This window comes from Aphelocoma coerulescens, chromosome 10 (genome assembly GCF_041296385.1).
Source record: "Aphelocoma coerulescens isolate FSJ_1873_10779 chromosome 10, UR_Acoe_1.0, whole genome shotgun sequence".
Taxonomy (NCBI): Eukaryota; Metazoa; Chordata; class Aves; order Passeriformes; family Corvidae; genus Aphelocoma; species Aphelocoma coerulescens.
In genome coordinates, this window is record NC_091024.1 from 14,768,666 (window position 1) to 14,790,835 (window position 22,170).

Here is a 22,170-nt window from a genome sequence, read left to right on the forward strand (position 1 = left end):
TTTCCAACCAAGAGCAGCACTGATACACAGTGGCAGCGAGGTCCAAACAGAAATCCTTTTTCTTTTGACAAGACTTCATTGCTGCCACAATAATGAACTAAAATTCCTCTCACTTCATCAAGCTTCAGCTCATTGCCTATACCGAAACTGAAACCTACTATTTAATCTGTCAAAGATGCTATGTGCCCTCGTTTAATACTGAAACATTGTGTTCACAGGATTTTCTACTTGACTTCAGTGTATTTTTGAATCTTCAGCTAAGACATAAAAAAAAAGCCAAAATAAATAAATGCAATCACTTCAAATATGTATCAAACAACTGTTTTATATTGAGTACTAAACTTATATATTTTAAGTACCAAACTTTCAGCTCAACTTCAGTTACCCCCTGTGCAGACACAGGATTAATGCAGACCAATTCTGAACTCTGGATCTTAGGTTTTCTCTCACAGAGCTGAACATATTTAACTGCCACTCATATACATCATGTTTTTTGACCAGCAATCTTCTCATAAAATCCACAAAAACATTTACTGATTCTAAGAAAGGTCGAAGATCTGTTTACCTAATTTGGGTTTTTTTGCAGAAGCTATGCATGCCACGTTCAAGGCAGTCATTCTTCCATTGGCTACTTTTTTTTTTAGATTCACTAGCTTATCATTCCAAGGACTTCACTTAGTCATTAAAAAAAACAAAAAAACAAAAAAAACAAAAAAAAAAAACAAAACCCAAAAACCCAAACGGAGTTATTTCCTGCAGTTCAATCTCCAAGTGTAACACCTAGGTTTAATGATAAACTGAGCATTATTCTTAGCAGCTTCATCACTTCACACATAACTATATTCAGAATTCTCAAATAAATATAGCCCAGTTTCAGTGATTCATTACAAATTAAGTGAACTTGTCCTTTTCTATGTCTGAAAAGTGTCCTATTTTTATAACATGCAAAGCTAGCAATCAAGCAGCACCTCTGCAGAGTACATTTTCTTATCTTTCCATTCTCTAAAGTCAAGTCAAACAAGCCATTTAGGGTTTCTGAAATGTCCTTATCTTCTCTGTTGGTTCCCTTAAGTTCAGTGACCTGAAGCCTCACATTCCCGTATTCTTCCTCTACTGATTCTCCCCCACATGGTTTTGATACTTTAAAATACTTATTCTTGCAATTATCAGCTGGCCTTCTAGATACCAGGAAAAGTTTTGTGTTACTCAAAGATGAAAAAACTACCTGCTGAAGCATGATATTTTTTCCTGGACCTCTCTCTTCCTTCACTTCTGCTGTGATAGGTCAGCCTACTGCATTGCTAATGCAGCACAGTAGAGATTACTTGCTGTGTAAAAAAATAATTCTCGTTTCATAATTTCTTTGTTTCATTCTTTCTCATTAGGAACTGTTCCCACTCAGACAAAAAGAAATATTAGAACAGTCACTGTCTCTGACCAAAACCAAACAAAAAATCAGGCCTTAACAACAAACATATCCTATAACCCTCTGGCCTTCAATATTCAGATTCTTTTAATGAGCACCTGTAAGGTACTGACTTGGTGAGGCATATACCAGTCACACTACCTAAAGACAACATCCCCAAATGTGAAAAATCTGAAAAAAACTTGTCTACAAAGAGCAGAATCTGTTAACTGAATTGCCCCTGCTGAATGACAGACATTTCCCATACAGATTTTATGTAAGCATTATGTATTATTGTGTAAGGTGCAGAAATTACAGCAGAACAAACACATTTTAGAATTCCCATGTAGAACAAGACACCACACCAGTAAAAAAAAACCTCCCTGACCCTGTGTTTTGCCGTAACTCTTGAGGTTTTACAGTTTAGGTGCTAGGTCAAGCTGCACTATTGGCTTGGCAACTGGACATAAAATGTCAATTAAAAAAGAAGCTGTGGGGCGATTGATTCCTCCAAAGCCGCATTTTTGAGTACCATGTAATCTGATCCCAGACTTTACAAAAAGATCTGACCCCCAGGGATACAGTAACACTTCTCCGTGAAGGCCTTCCCAATTAGCTGGCAGCAAGATACATTTCCACACAAAAACCCTCAGCTTCTTTTAAAGTGTGACACAATTACTAGGACAGTTCATTACACAGGTACTGTTTAATATGTCCTCCTAGTGTATTTGTTTTTTATTCACATGCTCACCTTAGCATAACCAAGTCTTTGTGCAAAATCTCACCTTATCCTACCTTATTAAATAGTGAACTTGGGTGAAATTTAATGTTACCACACAGGTTCTGCCAGACATATTCATTATTGATTTAACTGACGGAGGTGCCTTTAGTAAACATTCCTGGTGACATGTAATGTTTGGTTTTCATTTCACAGACTGAAAAAGTATCTAAATCAAAAAATCAGTACTTTCCTTAAAACAAGCTAAACTAGCCTTTAAGTACCTCAGGAACGTCCTGGTCTTCTCCAAACTGCAAGACTCAGGAGTCGGTTTTTTTCCAAGTCCTCTATTGAAACTTACCTTCCACCTTTCCCTATGAGGAATAAGAGCCAGGCATGCTAAAGCAGGACCACAGCACAGTTCCACCACCTTCCACATCCCCATTAAGGACACCAAGCAGGACCTCACATTGCATTGCAAACTGCACCTACTCTGCATCACAGAGCACATATTGCAGTGAAAACTTTCCACCAATCTCCTAAGATTGATTTTACTGATCAAACTTAAATCACAAATATAAACACATTTCATTGCAGATTTCAGTGCAGTAGAGGTTTGAGGAGAAAAATTCAACTGGTAAACATATCCACACATCTTTTAAAGCAGAAAAGAGGAATTTAGGTGTTATGACACTACAACCAGTGGCTGGAGTTCAAAACAGCATTTCAGGCTGAGGCCTCTCCTCAGGCCCTGAAAAGGGGACAGCAGCCGTATGCCCGCTGGGAACCACGAGTGAGCAAGGGAGGAAGTGTCCTCCACCGGGATTCACAGGCTGACACCCAAAGAACAACCCTGATCTTTTAATCCCATGACAGGGAAAGCACAGGCGTGTCCGAGGCCACAACACGCTCCCGGCCCCAGGCGATGTCACCGCGATGAGCGGAGGCCGGCCCGGCCCGAGCGCCTCAGGGCGAGAGCAGCACCGGGCACGGGCCAAACGCGGCACGGCCCGAGGGAGAAAGCTCCCGGGAGAGAGTAAAACAAGCGAAAACTGCCTGCAACTGAACACGCTCATTCTTCCCGCGTTCTCGCCCCGAGTCCAGCCGCTCCCCGGGAGCGCAGCCCTCCCCACGCCGGCTCGCAGCAGGTTCAGCCCTGAGGGAGCCCATGGGCGTAATGGGACCCAGCGAGGGCTGGGCAGTGCCGGCAGCGATGGCGTTCGTGCCCTCCCTCAGCCGCTGCTTGGAGCGCCGGGCGAATCGGCTCCTCTGTGCACCCATCCCGCTACTCAATTTCACCCTCATCCCACACCCTTTCATTAAATTAAAGTGTAAGAAATTAAAGTCCTCACAAAACACCTAGTGTAAATCTAGAAACCGTGCACGGTACAACAAGGCAGAAAGTCACCCCTTCAGAAACATTCCGACCTCCAAGAGTTTGTGAACAGACCTGCTTGCATTTCATTGAGAAAGAGTATTTTCAAATGTTAGCACTATGCTGACATGCCCTGGTGCCATGCTGAGGGGCCCTGCAGTGGCACCGTGGGACGCACAGTCCCCCAGTTCCAGCCACCTTCTCTGAGGTGGACAGGGCTGGCACAGCCCACGGCTGGTCACCACGAACAGTCACCCTGTGTGGCCACATGCTTTCCCCCCTCCACACGACCAGAACCCCTCAGCATTTCACAGTCCCTGTGTCCCACTCTCCACTCAGGCCTTCTGGCTCCCGACCCCTCCACCTGCACACCACAGCATGTGTGGGAGGGCCTTTGGACTTCATGTCAGCTCTTGCCCTCCTTCAGCTTCCTCTTTCAACGTGTTCTGCCATTCTCATAAACCCCCCACCCAAGGAAAGGCTGTGGGGAGGCACATGGACATGGTGGATAAGGAGGCCAGGCTGTGATTGAGCTGCTCCACAGCAAGCTTGAAGAGACACAGAGAGCTCAGCAGGCAGCTTGCCAGTGCACAGAATTGCAATCTAATTATATTCTTAGGAAAAAATGTCAGAAGAAAGAGCATTCCAACCACAATACCTTTGATAAATAATGTATTCAGTTGTTCAAAGGGAAATTAAAAATAGCCACAGACCAAAAAAAAAACCAGGAAATAATACCCAAATCAAATCAGAATGGAACTATCAGTAAACTAAATGACATCGTACACTGACTGGCCTTAAAGAATGTACCAAGTTCTTCCTTTCTGTCTCAGCTCCTGAGACTTCAAGCTGATTGGAGCACGTACTGCCTCTTACAGCATGCACATTAAATCTCCTGCCACAGATAATGCTGGCTGTAGGTGCAATCAAAGTAAGTGATACAACAAAGGAATTTCACATTCCCCATGCCATGAGGTAGGGACTGAAATGTACAAAACCTCCTTGATGGTTCCTTAGTCCAAATCTTAATTTAATGTGAGATCCAGACTCCCTGTTGTTATCTACATAGCAGTTCTAGTTCTCCACAGAACATTACAGAATGCTTTTACCATTTGTCAGTTTTTGTAAGTTTGCCTAAACATCTAAAAATAGTTAATAACAAGCTGTGCAATTTGAGAAACGTGCCTTGAGGGTACCCACACAGAAGTGGCATGCACACTCTTGGCAAGCAAATATCATGTTAATACTACATTATAGGATTAAGCAAATTTAAATTAGGCTTCATTCTGTGTGCAAACTGCCTTGTAAAGTCAACTTCAGTGTTTCTCCATAACGAGCCAAGATACACTCATCCATGATGTGTCAGAAGCAATTGTTCCAGGAACAAGTTGTCTCTGCATAGCTCAGTTATTTTCAGGGTCCAGCTTGCCATGGGCTGTAATTCAGTATTTACTCATGATAAAAGCAATGAATCTGCTTTACAGGAAGTGTAATGGAGCATAGTAGACACTGGAAAAACTTTTAAGAGACGTGCTTATGTCAATCCATGTAACATCTCCTTTAGTTGAAGTTTAACAGTGCTGGGATTGGGTGGGATTTCAGCAACAGACTTGCAGGTGACCGACACTCTTCCCTGTGAGGGTGGTGAGGCACTGCCCCAGGTTGCCCTGAGAAGCTATGGGCTCTGAGCAACCTGGTCTAATGAAAGGCATCCCTGCCCATAGCAGGGGGGTTGAAAATATGTGATCTTTAAGGGCCCTGAAAGATTTTCTTTTTATATAGGAAGAGCTTCAAGACATGCACATACAGGGAAATGAAGACAGGTCCAGTACCCCACAGCACAAGTCTGGTCCTTTCACATACTGCTGTGGCTGTAAGCTGGCAGCTCCATTGTAGACTTAGAGTGACACAGCAGGCTAGAAACACCTAAATGTGACAATTCCACACTGTGGATCCAGCAGTGATCCCCTGTGGTGCTCGGGGTAGATGACAAGTGTTGGTGTACTACTGAACACAGGCAACCCAGACTACACAGCTTCCTATACAAAGAAGGAAAAGGCATATGAAACATAACACACCACATTCTCTACAAAGCCTTCAAGAAAGCAGAGCTACTTTATTTAAGGTTTCCCTGTTTAGGCTAATAGACTGTGTGGGCTTAGTTATCAGAACCGGAGAATTAGCTCAAGATTTGCAGTTTAGGAGACTGTAAGGTCCATGAGAGAAAACTGATCCCAATTCAGGTTGGTTTTCCACTGATGGACAGTTATGAGTTTTTGAGGTGGCCAGAGGACTAATGATTTTACAGCAGTTACCATTTGCCAGATTTCTAAATACCAATATGCAAACATTTTCCAGGAAATAATTATCATGTAACTACATTTGGGCTCTCCAAAAGAAATAGCAGTGTGATGTGGTCTGTTTTACTTGAGTCTCTTTTGATACTTTGTCCTTATTAGGCTTGGGAACATCTCTTGACAATAACCAGAAAGGGTCGTGTTTATTTTTTTTCTTCGTCCCTTTCAGTTTTGTTAACTTCTTATAAACTTTTATTACTCTGGTTTTTTTAAAAAAAACATTTTTCATTTTTCATTCCAGTGTTGGAGAAACATTGCCCTTTTTTTTTTTCCTACTTCCACTTTTCATTTTCTCATATAATAAAGATGTTTATTACTTCATCTTGTCTCAACAATTTAATAGATATTTGAAATATTGTCTGCACTGGGGTTCGGATATTATTTTTTTTTTTTAAATCAAGCTTTTATAATGAAACTGCTTATACATTTTAACAAGTATGGAGCCCAAAAGGAAAATACCATTCCAACAAATTCCTCACCTTCACCTGAATATATCACAGTTTGTTCTACTCTTCAGTGAACAGAGTATTTCTGAAAGGCCACAATGTTCCATAAACTTGTCCTCATAATTAGCATTTAAGGCAATAAGAAATTTGCAAATGTTGTCATTTACTTCAATTTTCCTGCTATCTCCATTCCTCCCAAATCCTTCTGTCATTAAAAAACTATTAATAATATCTTACAGATTTACTGTCATGCATTAAAAATAACTGTAAAGTTAATTATTATTCAATGAAATGAAAAGAAACCAACTAGAAACAAGTAATTAATAAAACCACACACATATGAGTCTCTCTTCATCAGCTGGACATCTGAAAATCAGCAAAAGATTTAAGTTTGACATGCTTCTATGAAATTTCAGTGCAGCAAAGCACTCAGTCGAGTGGTTCACATGGTACCTGACCAGTAAGGACTGTTGGCTTCAGTACAGCTGCCACAAGTTAGATGTTTAACAGAGGCTCAAGGCCAGCACTCCTGTAAATGACATAACCAGGTAGTTTCTTCCACAGACCTTAGTTTTTACTGTGTTGCATCTGGAACTCTTTTCTGAATTTAAAGGGAAAAAAAACCCCAACTCCTAAAAATGCATTTTTTCACATCAGCCTTTCATGTGTTTGCAGTCACAATCCAGAGACAACCATTTGTCAGCCAGTGGCCACTGGATGTCTCCACTGGCCTATGCAAACATAGATCAAAGTTCTCTATCAGTGAAAAGCTCTTTTAAAAGGTATTTATCTGGTTTACAAGCCATCACTCACACTTTACAGAGTGCACAGCAGCCACACAGTGTTGCCCTCTCTGGCCCTCAGCACAGGCAGGAGATGGCAGCTTCCCGTGGACTGCACTTCTGGTGAGGTTTCTCAGAGCAGCCCCCAGTGTTTAGATCAGAATTATGAAGATGTAGCTAGGCAAGCAGAAGAAAACCAAACATTTGCTTGAGCTCAAAACTTTTTGTTTCTGTTTATATCCAGTGATAGCTAAAACTGTATCAATAAAAGCTTCATAAGACAATATCATAAGATAAACTGTTAGGAGTTCATGAAAGATGCCTTTTCTTGGCCATTATATTACAGAGAATTTATTAAAAACAAAATTGAAATATTTAGGAAACATATTATTGTAGCTAAAACTACAGAGGAAAAAAAATACAACTAATCTAAACAATCTCATTTTCTGGCCATATTTATATATTTATTTATACTGGCACTAATCAGAGATGAAAACCTGCTACATGCAGTGCAATTTCTCATCTGGAAAAATACAAAAAAGTGCTCCATTCCCTGAGGCGCTGACCACTTCCTGAGGGAGGCTGAGAGCTATCATTCCAATTGTTCTTAGCTTGGGATGTTCTGGAAGGAGCTTGATACTGCTTTCTGTCTGTCTTTACAATTGGAAAGAACTGAGTATTTCTGTTTGTCTGTATTAGAATCTTACTGGCCTCTGGAATCTCAGCTTGCACCCGGATCTGTAATTTGAAATACGGTTCTATCTCCATCAGCACACTAGTAGCCCCAAAAACTTGGAATGTCAAATAATGTTAAATTACATAAATCAGTATTCTGGCAACTTTAGTAAATACACCTTCAAATCCTGCCTTCAGACGTTCCACGACGAGCTTGGTCAGTTTTATTCAAATCAGTTCTACTGGAGGAGGACTTCACGTCACACTTCCGAGTAATAAATGCCAAAGTAGATGGGAAGAAAGGAGATTCAGGTTTAGGCTTGCGATGCCCCCAGCAGCATTCCAGACAAAAGCTTTCAGTCACCTCTTAAGGAAGCATATTTAAAGTTAAATGTCTAGGAAGGCTCTCTTCTATTAAAACATGAACTCTACATGTAAACACTAAAAACTCCCAAAGTAATGTTTATCATGAAAAGACCATGAGTAAAGTACCCAGATCTCTAGTATTTAATAAAACGCCAAGCAAGGCTCCACAGAAAGCCTTGCCTCATGTAAAGTCATGGCTCTTCTCCATCTAAGAAGTCTCTCCACACTGAAGTGCACCCTAAACTTTCTTTAATATGAAGATAAAGAAGGACCGAGCAGCCAAAAGTGACAGCAGGGGAAGGAGGGAAGACAATGCTGCTGTTTCTTGCTATCAGCTTCCTGACAAAATGAGCCAGCTCTTACTGACTCATTTTGTTACATGATTGGCAAAAAATCTTTATTTTCTTTCTTAAACAAAACTTGCTCTGAGCTGTACAGTTTGCATTAAAGTCCAAATGCTTTCTGAAGTTACACTTTTCTGAGTTATTTAGCTTGGGGAAAGAAGGAAGAAACTTAACATGCTGTCTTTAAAAATGGAAATTACTACATCATTATTTACAGGAAATGATGACACAATGTTTTCAAAACTTTTGCATATAGGAATCAACTTTCATTTTACTTTAATTACACAACTCAGAGACAATAATAATAATGTTTTCAGTTATCTCAATCCATGTTTTTTTTAGTTTCTTCAAACAGACTGAATTTGCCAAAATTTCCCGAGAAATAATTTTGGATCAACTCACAAAAATCCTTGTCATTCCCTGACCTTGCTGTCTCCAGAGGAAGCAGTGACTTACAAACACTTTTTTTTCCCTTTTTTTTTTTTCCCCCAAAAATCCAGCTCCTGAACTCATTTCACATCCCTCTGATTGATAATCTCATCAGTCTTCTATGCTGATATGAACACAGCCACTCTGATGAACAGAGACTTAAAATGTACTATCTGTGCTTGTATAAACTAAACAAGGTTTTATACTTGTTATACACAGGATACATGTGCATCAACAGGAAAAGCAAGAGGAGAGACTAAACTCCTTTTCTAAAAGGTTTGTAACTGAAGATTCTTTGCTCTGGAACAACACCAAGAAATTACCACCCGAGGAGCTACAGCAGAAAGAATGAAATCAGAAACAAGCAGCAGCTAAAAGTCAGCCCCAGACTGACTGTCACTGTCCCTTAGGAAATACGTATCAGTATGTTCTGACTGAGCCTTATGCACTTACAGATTGTCGTAAGATTAAAAAAATAACTGTTGTGAGGTGAGGAGTGCTTCTGAAATAATAAAAAATACTTGTACTCATTTAAATATTAATATAGCTATTATTTGGTCTAAAACATCCTAACTGTATTTGCATGGCCTCTTGCCACAGTCCTTTAATAGGCAGATAAATTCTTAAGGAGTACTTAAAACATTCTGTGCTTTTATTTACATACTCAAAGATATTTATTTCCTTCACTCTCATAAACATCAGTTTAAAACATGAATGTTCATTAGAACAACGTTTTCACTAGGATGCCAGTGACCTGGAGCTTAGTCAGTTAACTTGAACACTGCTTCCCTTCTGGTAGCAGATAAACCCCGAAATATTCAGTGTTTCACACTACATTTATTTTTAAGACTATTCTTATATAAAAAGCTATAATGACCACTGATGAGACTCAAAATATCTTCGCAATTTTGCTTCTAATTTTTCTTCCTGGTTTCCAGAACTTGCATGCCTTGATTGTTAGATGTTAAGATGGAGAGGAAAACGGAAAGGTACCAACTCAGTGATCTTGAATCTGGGAGGATCTAACTGGGAGGCTCTGGGAGGCAGTTATTGCTCCTGATGCCGGCAGCTGGGCTCCACTAGCTCTGACCGTAGCACTTCGAGCCTCTATGCTCTTAGCAACTGGATCTCAGAACAACAAAGCTTAAGTTGCCTCATCTCCCGTATCTCTCTCAGCTAAGGGGAAAATGGGTGTCTGGGAAAAGACTATTTTCACACTGAGAGTTCTGCCCCATGAAACTAGGATCTATCTCTCCTGTACTCCTCTGTGGCATCACCCTACATCCCACTCCTCCCAGCACAGCAGTAGAAACCAGTACGGATGCGTCAAGATAAAAATCTTGTCAAACCCCTTTAACTTCCTTCTACCAACAGGCTCTGCATGCAGGAGAAGCAGTGGCTGTGATTTAGCTTGGCTTTTCAAACGTGTCTGACGCTTCAAACTCAGAAAATGACAACTGGAAGTTACTATAAGGGATGTGCAAAGTTGTTTTGAAAACTGCTTACTAATTACTACTTAGTAATTCACTGACTGGGTTTTGGTACCTACTGAGTGAGAATCTGCAAGATCTTTCCCAAATACAGCTCCAGCTTATGTATTCATGCATAAGGTAGATGGTGGGATAATGAGAGATCCACAGGTAACACCAAGCTGAGAAAGGCAGCAATACTGAAAGGAAGGATTAGAGCTCAAGAAATATGCTGACAGCTTGGGGAAGGGTCTGAAGAGGCAGGATGAAATATAATAGGGGTTGGTATAATATCCTACATTTGTGACAGAACAACCACCTGCATAAACACAGACTGAAAAACTAATGGAGAAGCAGTAATTACACAAGGAATCTGGAGCAGTGACAGTGGATCTCATTTAATGTGAGGCACTGAAGGTGTGAACTTAAAAAAGAAAAGCAAATGCTGTAGAGGTCAGTATAAAGCAGAAGGCACTGTGCAAATCACAACAGGGACCAACATGCAGTGCAACACTATTCTCTTCTGATGGGCCATGTGAAGACAATACAGAGGAGAAAGTGAGTGACCAGCACTTCAGTAAACACAGCTAAAGAAGGAAGGTTCAAATAAGGGTGGTGTTTTGAAAAAGCAGCGGGAATGACAGGTAAGTAGAGATAAAATACAAAAGGGAATAGAAGTCTTCCTATGTCAGCTGTGAACTGGACAGGAGGTGATGGGCCAAAGCTGTAGCATGGAAATCTGTATTACACTTCACGAAAGATTTCCACTTGAAGGAATAACTAAGCACCATTTGCTTATGGAGACTGTAGAATCTCCAACACTGGAGACTGGCACTGGACAAACTGAACAAACACAAACTATGCTCTTCTAAAGGGTTCTATTTCCTAACCTCGGATCTTGCAGAGCTCACAAGATCCTTTGTGATCCTACGTTTATTTATTGACTTATTCCTCCTTCCACAGTGCCTAATTATAATAGATACAGCAATCGCTTTCGTTCCAAATATATTTGCTGTCATGTAGTAAATGTTAAGATACAGTTGTTCCCCATCAAGGAAACTGTTACCATTCATACAAACAGTTTCTGCATTAATAAAGCTCTCTCTGTGGCTTCTCCCCAAAGAAATGTCAATGCTCAAGTGCAGTCCTAGATACACAGATGTTCAGAGTTCAAAATGAGAAATAAGGAAGATTTTCTTGCACCTGTCTGGACTCTGTCCCAGAGAATTGCACCAAGGAACATAAAGTCTTAATTGTAAAAATATTTCCAATAAGTCAGTTTTTGTCTCTGGAAAGCAGTAAATTGTGAAATTTCACAGTCTTGCAAATCCTACCTCTCATTCTTGACTGCAGAAAGCATAATAAAGGTACATCATCTTCTGTCCCCAAAGTCCTACATGGAAAGTATCTACAGCCTGTACAATGTACAACTTGTCAATGTACAACTCTGAGTCCAACACAGGAAAAGTAATGTTAACACTTAAAAATCATTCTAAAAACGTTATCACCTGTTATCTTAAAATATTACACCAAAAGCAACCCACAGGGTAACTGCTACCTCAAATGCTTATATAACATCAAACCCATACATCTGGGTTTCAGGCTGTTAATTTAAAGGTTTCTGTAATGATGTATGCTGCAACTGCATCTTACATACCCTGAAACACCTTAGCTTCTAGCAACTTAAGATTTGTCCCTTGAACCATGTCACTATAAATGTTTTAATAGGATGCTGGAGGTCAAACCATAAATCTCTAATAATGAAAATATCAGCATGATCACATGGTAGTTAAGTAGACCCTTAAGAACTAGAAACTCCTTCTCTTGAATGGTAACATACTTGTTACCATCAAAAGGGAGCAACACAGAGCACATTTATCTAATGCTTCACTTTTTCCTCTCCATACCATAGCAGCCAACAGCTACCTCTGCATGAAAGCATCAGAACCATTCCTAAGACCTAAAACAATAAAGTTTCTCACTTTTCTGAAAATTACCTTTAAGGTGTTAAATTTTAATCACCTTACAATGGTGGTGTGAGGCCTATTAGCCTATTGCTTTGTGTCCGTGCAGCCAGGCTACTCCACACAAAACAATACAGAATTTTAGTGGCGACTGGGACATAGCAAAAAAGTTTCCAAACCATCAAGAAAGCTAAACCAATAAACCGTGCCCAGCCTAGTTACATTCATTCTTCCCAAAGCAATTAGGAGGGAGAGGGAATGAATGTTTAATTGTGCAAGTCATTTTTAAATGTCTGTATCAATTAATGCTTGCTAACATAGCACAGAAAGAGGGACACACACCACTGCAGCTCCCTTAGAAGTTGCTAAAGCTCTTCTCCCTGCCCCTATCTCAAGTTGGACTCAGTGCAACACAGTAATACAGCAATCCTTTCAAGTCTGGCAACAAGACTGCAGCCAAATATGTAAGCTATTCACAAATATTATCCAAAAATGGAGGGCAAGCACAGTTTGTGATTTAGGGTTCACCTGGTACAGACCTTACGGAGGAAGAAACTGTGCTGGAAGAATCTGAGGAGCAAAGAGGGGAAACTTCAGCAAAACACTGTTGTGAAAAATAATGGATCACACTCACAGACTTTAAATATAAATTACCTCTCTTTTAGCCAAAAAGCAGCTGTACAAAAGCTGATGTTAACAATTATCCATTTTCCATTGAAACCATTCTGTACTGGCTCAAACACTTTAAAACTATATATGCACACACAAGCTTTCAGCAGCTCACCCTCCTCCTTTCTGAAGTACTGCCTGCTCCTCTGGTGAAAATAAGCTGGTTAAGCCCTGTAAGCAGCCGGCTCAATATGATGCCCAATCCATAGCGCATAATCATGGATTTGGGGGAAAAAATCCACTTCTTTTAACAAGAAACACAAGATGGTTTTGCTCTGTGATTCAATACCCAGACTAGTAAAAGCCACTAAATATCCATCCTCACTCAATATTCTATTTTATTTGGCATTTTCCTAAACTCCAAGATCCTTGGCAGTGAAACAGGAGCATAGACATGAACTGGCATTGCCCTGTCCCTGCAAGGGAACAGCTTCATTATACCTAGTGCAATGCCTGTGCCTTTAAAAGAAAACAGGGAGTCAGAGGAAAACACAGGAGATCTCAAGTTGCACTAGCTGCTATTCTTCTGGAATTAATAATTATGGAACAAGAGATGTTGCCAAGCAAATGACCTATTCAGATAGATTCTGAGAAGGAGATTACTGATGAAATAAATATTTTGAATTTTGTGGCTCTCTAATAGACCAGTGAGCTTCTGTTACAATACAGCCAAGGACACTGACCCTATCAAGCATTTTACTAAACAAACCTTACATACGCTAACACTTCAGCTATTCCAAGTTTATTGCCTGTATATTGTCCAGCTTACACAAGACACAAATATGGAACAAAATCATATATTAAATTAACAGCATACTCTTGCGAACTCCAGTGAAGATGCAAGAGAATTCAAAACATATGGAGGTATTTTCCTATGAACTATATTAAATAGGGAGATGTGTTAGTTACAACTGGGAATTACTGCAGACAGATATCAGCCACAAACATAGTGCAGTGCATTATATTTAACATTAGAACATCTACAGCGCACATGAGGGCCTGTTCCAGAAATTTGCATTGCCTTGGGGTGCACAGATGCATCAAGAAAACTGTTTCTGTTCCCTTTTTCCTGACTGGAACACCTTCCAAGCTTTAAGTTATGCCACTGAGTAAATAATGTAAAGTAGCACAGCTTGTTACATAGGATGAAAAACCAGCCAATACACAGCCCTGCTGCTCTAGATGGTATTTCTTACACCACATCAGTCCTCTTAGCAGTGAGTTTTAGTTTAGATTCCAAGTCTTTCTTTCAATACCTCTACAGCACAGAAGACTCTTACCTTGGCTGTGTCTTCATTTCCAAAAACAGACTTTATAGTAACAAGCTAGTTCACAGCAATTAAGGTCAATCATGTTGGTTTCAAAAGAGATGACAGAAATGCCGATGGAAGGATCTACAGACAGACATATCCATATAAACTTCAGAAAAAAAATAGAGCTAGTAAAGATCTGATGCAAATGTGTAGACATTAAATTGCATTTTACAATACATAAACTGCTTTATCTTCTAAGTATTTTCCAACTCTCTTGAGTGTCCAGTCTGTATGTGTTTGGTCAAATTATTTTATTGATGCTCGATGTCCATTTCCATTTGCAAAGACCTCTATGATCACAAGGCCATGATTCCATTCTGCAACAGGCAGAAATACAGTCACAGAAAATTCCCCGAGAATCTCTTCAACATTGGCTCTGAGTCCTTCAAAAGACAGTAAGGATGGCTTATGGGAATGAGATGTGAATGAAATGTATTTCAACTGAGCTAAGTGTATTAGAAGACAATTGGAGTCAGAAAGCAAGTCTTGATCTAGTATTTTATTTCCACTGAAAGACAATCTCTTCAATGAGGGTGGTGACTGGGGACAGCGTGCTGATGGTACTGACATGTGGCTTGGCACAACACAGCAGGACTAGAAATGGGAAGAAGGATGTCTGCTGGTATATATGATTCAATATGCTTAGTTTAGATCAACTGGCTAACAGCAAAGATGAACAATTAACTGTATTTTTCTTCTGTATTTCCACTGAAAGCTCTTGAGCTGGATTCAGAGAAATTCCCAGAATGCTTACAGCATTGGTAAGATAAAAGTTTTTCTCATCAGTTTTTCAACTGAAAACTCATTTATGGTTGTAAGAATTAAACTAATCATGACATTTAGTTTCTCCTTTCATGGCTTCAAGGATGATGGATAGAATAAACAGCATTTTAGGCAGAATGCTTCATATTAGATCCTGCCACAGCTAAGACTTGCTTTATTGCATTGGACAAAATAGTAACCAGACGCGTTCTATAAATTACAAACCACAAAATCAGGATAAAACTTCCTTTTTTCCAGAAGTACTCCCGTAATTTCTAAAACGTTCACAAAATACTGTGACAAGAGCCAAATCAGTACCCAGACAGACTGAGTCTCCTGCTCCCTAACACTGAGTAGCATCATATTCAACAAGATATCACTGTGATTAAAGCAGATTTATGTTCACAGTCAAAAAGCCTTCAGACTGAGAAAGGACAACAAAACTGGCACCTGGGTCTTCTTGCTTCTTAAAAGCAAGAACTCCTGACAAGGAGCACTGCCCACAAATCTCCATCTTCATGGAGCAGACACAGCATCAATTCTATCTGGAGATGTTTCAGGCAAGAAAAGCTAACCCCATAGTTTGGATATTATTGCAAGTATGATCTGACTTCATTTTAAACTGGATTTTATCCAGTGTTCCTGCAGTAACCCTGAGGAGACTTGATCCACTGATGACTTCTAAACTGATTTTCATAGAACAGATCCAACATACTTCAAATATCTTCTTTAATTTCCCAGTGACTAATGTGTGCTGTTTCCATCAACATAATGTTTTAATCTAGTAAAGAAAGCCAAAGCTTTTAATTTAGAAAGTTCACCTTCTTCCTGTATATGCTGCATCTTCTCTGTGTTCCCAGCTCCCGCCCCAAATGAAAACAGAACTTGAGGCACAGAAGGGCTAAATATGTCGACCCAGCCAACCATAAGAACTTTCCATCTGGCCAAATGCAGATTTATGCAGCAAAAGCTGCTATCCCCAGACAACAGGACCTTTGACATTTTAAAGTTAAACTTTCCAACTTAGCTATTATCCCTTGAAAAAGTTTTGTTTTATTTTTTTTAATGAGAATGCTGCAAATATGCTAGAGAAATCACGGAAAATTTTCTAGATAACTCAATGATTTTAACAGGAGCTACTCAAATGCCATTGTGGTAGATAATCACCTCAGCAAGCTAAAATACATACATGAAAACAAACATGCTGGCTTGGACCTACTCAGATTCATACGCACTTGAAGTATTTAAATATTGCTTTGCTGAACAGTAACTAATGAATCTGCACAATACCTGAAAGAATTTGGTATTTTTTCATGGTTCCTTTTGTTCATGCTTTCCCTGTGCTTCTGCTATGGAACAGGAACCCCATCCCTTGCACTGCCAAAACACTGCATTGAGCTACCAACCTTCACAAAGAAATCCTTTGGTTCTGCTCCTGAGACCCGATCTAAACCTTCTTGCTTCCTACACAGGATGCAAAGGAGGTCGTGGTTCAGCACAGCCGCCTCCTCCTCTATGCAACAGGAAAGGCAGAGACAGAGCACGGGCCACTCACCCCACCCCATTCCCCAAGGTGAGGAGCAGTAGCCAAAGGAACTCTGTAATTCCAGTTTCTGCCAGTCAGGACACTAAATAAATAAATAAATAAATACGGAAGAATGATCTTACTGAAAACCCTCCAAATTTCAGTGGAGCAACAATCTCTTAATATTGTTTGAACACAAACCAGAGATTGAATGTTCTGCAATAAAATCTCTGTCAGTGACGCTAACAAAAATATTAAATTTCAGCAATATGCTGACTTTTTAAAAATGGACATCTGTTTGTATTTAGGTTCTTCATGTGACTATATTCAACAACAATGAAAGGATGAGAACATTCCTTCCTCCAAATTGCTCCAAAACTGGTAGGTGACTATCAAGTTGATTAAATTGAGAAATTAGCATTGGAGGAAATTGAATCCAGCAAATCAATCATGTAGTCCTTGTTCAGGGGAGAGACCCCTACTGAAATAAAAGGGAAAAACCTGAACTTCAAGTGATTGAAATCATTTGAGGTAAGGATTGCTGAATTTGGCACAGGATCTGCAAGAGATGCTAGACTGTCCCTCAATGCCTCTCCATCCTCATCTTCTGACACCTGCCTGGTCCCAGGGCTTCACCAAGGAGACTATGGCTTATTGTAGTTTTGAAGCATGGAAAAGCAGAACCTTGTTAGAACTCATAAAGTCTCATTTCACAGACTTCTGTGTGACTGACAGGAAATTTAAACTCCAAGGATGAAAGCACTGAAGACCCTCTCTGTGCTCTCCTCCACTCCAGCCCAATGAGCACCATCAGCTGACAGACGTGGCCGCCACTCAAACCCCCATCCCCGGTGCTGCCATTCCGCTGGCACGGGAGGTACAGCCAGACACGCAACCAGGGCAGCTGGGCAACTCTCCCACAGGACCTTCCTCTGCACGTTATTCCACTGTTTGAAATTCAGACAGGCCCACTCTCAGTGAGTCCCACACCAAAGACAGCCAGAGCTCTCCAATAGCATTTCTGCACTCCAGCCACAATTACCACAGTCCTGTTGCTGAGTCATTGCCAACCATCTGGACATCCGTAGCTGGCAAAGAAAACTAGAAAGCCTCAGCCTTGGGTGCTGGGATGTCACTGTTCTAGCCCAGTTCAGTAGGTGACTGTATTTTTTTGTTCTAATGGAAAATTTTAAAGAAGCATTCGATGTCATTAGGAACAGAGAGGGCCAGTTTCCCAGCACAGTTCCAGCTTGCACACAAGGCTGTTACAAGGACAGCCTGAACCAGGAAATGAGGAAGAGATGTGGATGGACACAAAGCATTAGGTCTGCCTGGGAACAAATGAAAACTGTAAACATTGCCTGTTATTCCCATTAAGAAATGGGTATTGGCTTCTTTATAGCTACTGACTTAATTTCTCACACTTATTTTTGTGCAGCTAAATAAAGGACAGTAAATTTTCATAATAATCTATTATACGTTAGAATTGTATGTTTTCACAACTATCAATACAACAACTCTTAAAAAAAAACTAAATTAACACAGACAATTTGGTCTGAGTTACTCAAATAAACTACTTCGCTACTAACACTATTATTTTAATCCACTTGAAATTTCAGGAAATAGAGAAAACCACAGCGAGATCCAATTTTTTTTTTATTGTGTTATGCAAGTATCTGAAAATTTGAAGTGTTTGAACAAAGAAACTGTTTCCACAATTTCAAAGCAAGAGATATGATTAGATTAAATTACAGTTCATAATCAACTCTATATATTAAATACATATCAGAAGATAAAAGGAACTGCTGATGATGCAAAACTAGGTGCTTTTACTATAATTTTTCATTTATTGCTTTCCTAGATTACCATTTGAACAAACTATATACAATCAAACTCCACAGAAATCTGTTCATACAATATGCCTCTTTAAAGCCATATTTTCTTACAGAAGTGAAAGGTCAAATACCATTGGCTTCCTTGGTTATGTATGTACTAGGAATGCACATTTCCAGTTAACGAGGTAACACCCACTAGTAACATGCTTTTTAAACAGAGCTAGAATCCACTGTACTGCCACTTAGGCAATATCATCAACACTTCCATAATCCTGTTTTCTGGGATTTATGTTAATGATCTGCCAGATTTTGCTGCTGGCTGGCAGACACTGTACAAAGTTAAGCACTCACACCCACACAAATGAACCATCAGCTCTCCCAGCCTGTATTCTGCACAGGATCACAGCCTCGTACAATTCTCCCTCCAGAAGATGAACAAATCTGAGCATCATAAAAGATTATCTTCCACCATCATATGAAAAAAGGTAGAATGACAAAATTCCCACTGACTACCATGAAGTCACTAGTAGGATCAACTGTGCTGTTTTTATGCAACCCATGACTCCTATTATTGCATTTACTGAAGTTCACAAAGTATGCAGATCAAAAAAATATTTCCAGTCAGTCAGTCAGCCAGCAAGCCTGTGGATATTTTTTGAGACTTTTGACAGTATGGGTTAGTCCCAGTTTGGCAGTTCTGGTTTTTAATGGTAGACTGTAGACCTCACATTTAGTTCCTGGAAGCAGTCAGCATAAAATTCTCAAGTAAGTAGTACTGATTTATTTGCTGCTCCATTTTTAGACCTTAATTCTGGAATTGTATTTATGCATACATATTTCTAGAACATTACCAGTCCCTCATTTATTTGGAATATTTACCTGACTAAAATAGTACAGTACAGAGAGGGGAAAAAAGAAACATTTGAATGGCACTTGGTTTTGTTATTGGGATGCTGGAAGGCTCAGCTTTTTTCTCTTTTTAGTAGATTACTGTAGAAATTGCACAGAAGTGACCACAAGTGTTTCAGCTTGCTTTTTGCCTATTTCTATTTACTGAAGTTCACAGAGATCAAGTTGATTGTCCAAGGTCACCCAGAAGCAAATGGCCCCAATAAGGATGACAGCTCTGACTCCACTCCTTCCTGTTTCTGCAGCTCCTTATGCTGAATCACATAGCAAAGTTAAATATTCCTCCCCAAAATCTTGCTCAATTTCTCCCCATTCTTCTGTTTTTCATCTCTTCATTGCTCTTCTAGAGCTTGCAAACAATATGTGACTCAGTGACCTTTTTTTCTTCTATTGTATTTTTCAATAAAGAAGAATTACTGCATAATTAAACCACATTTTTGAGTATTTATTTTGGTTTTTTTTCTTTAAGAGCCATCCCTTTGCAACAGCCTTTGAAATTCTGTGAATGAACTTTTTTGTCTACCAGTCAATTTCTTTTGAAAATCACAAGTTTTTCCTGCACTGAATTTATTTTGTTTCTGTATTTGTGACTAGTTTAATCTGGACTTCATGATCTTAAGGATCTTTTCCAATCTAAATGATTCTATAATTGAAGAAGACTCAGCTGGGATTAGCAAGCAACTTCTACACCAAAAAGAACAGAGGCTTTAAACTGTGCTTAAAATTTACCTTTTTTATCTGGCCCTTGGAAAGACAGCTATATTGAAAGACTTCCTAAGCACTCAGTGACAAAATCAGCATCCCACGAAATGGTTACTGCTCACAGCTCACATTCTTAGACTGTGAGCCCATCATCACTTGTATGTAGGTCACTGGTTTCATGAAAGTTTCCACTCCTCTCTATGAACTGATTCCTTCAAAGAAGGGTGCACATGGAAATGGGTGCACATGGACACATGCAGGACCCCAAGAATAAACTAAAGGTAGCAGAGAGCAAACCTTGCAGACAAACGACAACTTAGCATAAATTTACAACAGTTTTAGAAATAAATGAATCCCGATCTGGCCTGTATACATGGGTAATCTAGCAATTCAGAAAGCACTTCCAGCCCACTCGAAATGTTTCCAAATTCAGAGTAAGTGAGGCAACTCTTGGAAGAAGCAGCAAGGAGCAATTCACATCTTTCTATGAGGTAAACTCGTCATTTCAACTGGTGATTTATTAGAAGTATTAAAGGCAAGCTATTAAAATCTCCACTCTCTGGATCTAAAACAAGATCATATTCAGCAGATATTCTACATGGCCAAGAACTTAAATCTGTATAACCATCTATTAACCAACAATTCCTGATAATTGTAACCATACCAACATGAAGTGAAGGGTTAAAAAGATCTAATAGGACAGCATACACATACACTATTACCTTTTTGTTACTCTTGGGAAACAAAAAATATCACTCTCTCCATCCTTCAAGACACTGATAGCTCATATTTCTCTTACATTCAAAAACCAGACAAGACTTTCCTTGTCTTAAGAATCAGAGACAAAGGAAATATTTATATGTATGTTGGAGATACTTAGTGGTGCTTCACAAAACTACTTTGAGAAATCACAGGTGCAAGGTCGACTACACTGCTGAGCTCCCATTTCCCAAGGCTTCCCAGCCTGAAGACAGAATAAGGGATAAACCATCATGGAATACAGAGCTTGGTGCAGCTCATACAGAACCTACACTAAGCCTCCTCCCACAAGGACTAGCTCAGGTCCTCGGTGGGATGCAGGGCATTTCCTTCTCCCTAAGGCCTCTCTGGTTTATTTCCACAGGGCACGGGGTACAGTCCAGGTGTCTGCCTTAACTGTACTGCAGCACTGGCATGGTGAGGTGACCATGTGCCTCCCTCTGCTTTCACCAGGCAGCCTCCTTAAGTCAAAGCAACTTTGTGCAAAGCATATATTTGAGATACATCAGTGCTCTGCATACAAGGTGTCTGTGAAAACAACAATCAGCTTTCTCTGCTCCCTTGTCCCCCATGCTTGGCTCCTCTTTTTTTTCTGCAGGGCCTTACCAGAAACTGACCTACCAACCCAAATGTCCAGCTGCAAGGTCCAGGAATACATTTAATTCCTTCTTTTCCATGAGTTTCAATGTATCATATAAGAAAGCATAGTTCTACAGGCCTACATCTGCGGGCAGTAGCACATGCTGCCCTCCTAAGGAAAAAGGCAGAGGGATCAATTATCAAGACATGACTGGGAGGGAGCCAAGTTATTCCTACCTAAAGAGGAGTGAACCTACAGGGAGCCTCTTGATTCCTTTGGTAGACCACAGAGCAAGTCTCATGTCCAAGTAATAAATTAAGCTCTGCAGAAGAGGGGTTGCTTCAGACTCTGGGCGTGGTATCAACTCCTCCTGGGTTAGGGAGAAAGGCCAACAGTCCCTGCCGGTCTCAGAAACCAGAAGTGCTAAATACTTTGATTTAAAAACACTATTAATGAAACATATAAACCTTTCGAAACAAAAGCTGCAGGTCTTGCTTGCTGACACAATTGCTTGAAACAGTTACCAATGCTCTTTGAATTAATCCACTTATTTTAAAAAAATAAATAAAAATTCTGATTTAGTAACTTCTAATGATAAATTCCCTATACCTTCACATATATGAGAATACTTAAATTATGTGACACATCACTGCTTTCATTAATACACAGATTTTATTAAACAGCTGGTATCAAACACATTTGGATGCACAAGCTGAAAAGCAGATTTTCACCCTTAATACGAAGAGAAAATGATAAAATTCCAGTCTATAAAATGCTAATGAAACA

General features: G+C 39.8%; 1 protein-coding gene across 6 annotated transcripts in view; it reads right to left on the reverse strand.

Moving 5' to 3' along the window:
* The window catches only part of THSD4 (thrombospondin type 1 domain containing 4), a 279,213-nt gene that overhangs the window by 133,778 nt on the left and 123,265 nt on the right, over positions 1-22,170 (reverse strand). The gene's annotated exons all lie outside the window — the stretch shown is intronic.